The sequence below is a fragment of the Heterodontus francisci genome, chromosome 50 (assembly GCF_036365525.1).
Source record: "Heterodontus francisci isolate sHetFra1 chromosome 50, sHetFra1.hap1, whole genome shotgun sequence".
In the NCBI taxonomy this organism is placed as follows: domain Eukaryota; kingdom Metazoa; phylum Chordata; class Chondrichthyes; order Heterodontiformes; family Heterodontidae; genus Heterodontus; species Heterodontus francisci.
The window spans coordinates 7132448-7135273 of record NC_090420.1 but is presented as its reverse complement, the minus strand read 5'-3'; the positions used below and the strand labels follow the sequence as shown (position 1 = coordinate 7135273).

Genomic DNA, 2826 nt, shown 5'->3' with positions numbered 1-2826 from the left:
GAAGGATCTAAAGGGAGGGCTAAGAAGAGCAAGGAGAGGACACGAGAAGTCATTGGCGGATAGGATCAAAGAAAACCCTAAGACTTTCTATACGTATATCAGGAATAAAAGAATGATAAGAGTTAGAACAGGGCCAATCAAGGATAGTAGTGGGAAGTTGTGTGCGGAATCAGAGGAGATAGGGGAAGCGTTAAATGAATATTTTTCGTCAGTATTTACAGTAGAAAAAGAAAATGTTGCCGAGGAGATTACTGAGATACAGCCTACTAGGCTAGATGGGATTGAGATTCACAAGGAGGAGGTGTTAGTAATTTTGGAAAGTGTGAAAATAGATACGTCCCCTGGGCCAGATGGGATTTATCCTAGGATTCTCTGGGAAGCCAGGGAGGAGATTGCAGAGCCGTTGTTGTTGATCTTTATGTCGTCATTGTCGACAGGAGTAGTGCCGGAGTACTGGAGGATAGCAAATTTTTTCCCCTTGTTCAAGAAGGGGAGTAGAGACAGCCCTGGTAATTATAGACCTGTGAGCCTTACTTCGGTTGTGGGTAAAATGTTGGAAAGGGTTATAAGAGATAGGATTTATAATCATCTTGAAAAGAATAAGTTCATTTGCGATAGTCAGCACGGTTTTGTGAAAGGTAGGTCGTGCCTCACAAACCTTATTGAGTTTTACGAGAAGGTGACCAAACAGGTGGATGAGGGTAAAGCCGTGGATGTGGTGTATATGGATTTCAGTAAGGCGTTTGATAAGGTTCCCCACGGTAGGCTATTGCAGAAAATACGGAAGTACGGGGTTGAAGGTGATTTAGAGCTTTGGATCAGAAATTGGCTAGCTGAAAGAAGACAGAGGGTGGTGGTTGATGGCAAATGTTCATCCTGGAGTTTAGTTACTAGTGGTGTACCGCAAGGTTCTGTTTTGGGGCCACTGCTGTTTGTCTTTTTTATAAACGACCTGGATGAGTGTGTAGAAGGGTGGGCTAGTAAATTTGCGGATGACACGAAGGTCGGTGGAGTTGTGGATAGTGTCGAAGGGTGTTGTAAGGTACAGAGGGACATAGATAGGCTGCAGAGCTGAGCTGAGAGATGGCAAATGGAGTTTAATGCGGAGAAATGTGAGGTGATTCACTTTGGAAGGAGTAACAGCAATGCAGAGTACTGGGCTAATGGGAAGATTCTTGGTAGTGTAGATGAGCAGAGAGATCTTGGTGTCCAGGTACATAAATCCCTGAAAGTTGCTACCCAGGTTAATACGGCTGTTAAGAAGGCATATGGTGTGTTAGCTTTTATTAGTAGGGGGATCGAGTTTCGGAGCCACGAGGTCATGATGCAGCTGTACAAAACTCTGGTGAGGCCGCACCTTGAGTATTGCGTGCAGTTATGGTCACCGCATTATAGGAAGGATGTGGAAGCTTTGGAAAGGGTGCAGAGGCGATTTACAAGGATGTTGCCTGGTATGGAAGGTAGGTCTTACGAGGAAAGGCTGAGGAACGTGGGGTTGTTTTCGTTAGAGAGAAGGAGGAGGAGAGGTGACTGTATAGAGACATACAAGATAATCAGAGGATTAGATAGTGTGGATAGTGAGAGTCTTTTTCCTCGGATGATGATGGCAAACACGAGGGGACATAGCTTTAAGTTGAGGGGTGAAAGATATAGGACAGATGTCAGAGGTAGTTTCTTTACGCAGAGAGTAGTAGGGGCGTGTAATGCCCTGCCTGCAACAGTAGTAGACTCGCCAACTTTAAGGGCATTTAAGTGGTCATTGGATAGACATATGGATGAAAATGGAATAGTGTAGGTCAGATGATCGGCGCAACATCGAGGGCCGAAGGGCCTGTACTGCCGTGTAATGTTCTAAAAAAAAAAAGACCATGGGAAAAGCAGAGGACAAAAGAAATGACCAGATGGTGGGAAAGAGAGCTCAGAGGAAGGAAAAATTATCAGTCGACCTCGGGCCAATGATATTCATCTGTACCAGCTGCGGAAGGGATCGTCACTCACGAGTCGTCCTCCACAGCCACAACAAACGATGTTTAATACAGAAGTGACGTACACCCCGGGTGTGGCCCATCGTCTTCCGAGACGGACGGTTGCCTATTACAATTACAACTGCAGCGACAACTACAAGAGCGAGTCAGAGGCTGGGAACTCTGCCGTGACGAACTCAGCTCCTGACTTGCCAAAGCCTGCCCACCATCTACAAGGCCTTCCTCTGATTACAATTGTATCTACATTTGTGATCTGGCTCTGTAGTTTAGTTGGTTAAAGCACCTGTCTAATGAACAGGAGATTCTGGGTTCAACTCCCAGCAGAGCCTCATTTCACGGTCGCAACATGCTTGAAAAGTTTAGTTATCAACATTGACTGCTGTGTCTTGTGAACTTTAATTCAAAATACATGATGAATTCCAATCACATAAAACAACTGCCTTTGTGAAGAATGTGAGTTTGGAATGGCTGTTCCTCCTTGTACAGAATTTCAGTGCTGATACATCAAAGGTAACTTCTTTGACATAAATTTGTTCACAGTTACATTCAACCTGGAAAACAGTTTGATATTAATCTCACTGAAGGAAAGTGTGACCGTGTTCTATGTTTCTGAGTGTTTGTGTCATTTTGTGTTGCTTTTAACCGAGACTGGGACATGACGCAAGTGGGAGGGTTTATCTGAAGTTTGGAATATTTGACAGTCAGGAACAAGAAAAATCAAAGGAACCAAATAAGAAAACCTATGTCTCATGTGGTTACCGAGAAACGGTGAGAAGATATTAAACTTTGTTGTACTTAATACAACTATGTGAACTTTGATCTTTGCAGCCTTTTACAAACA

General features: G+C 44.0%; 1 non-coding gene across 1 annotated transcript; it reads left to right on the top strand.

The window, feature by feature from the left end:
* Positions 1-2240: 2240 nt before the first annotated feature.
* On the top strand, positions 2241-2314 carry trnai-aau (transfer RNA isoleucine (anticodon AAU)). Its single transcript has one exon. It is a non-coding gene; the product is annotated as a tRNA-Ile (tRNA).
* The last annotated feature ends 512 nt before the right edge of the window (positions 2315-2826 follow it).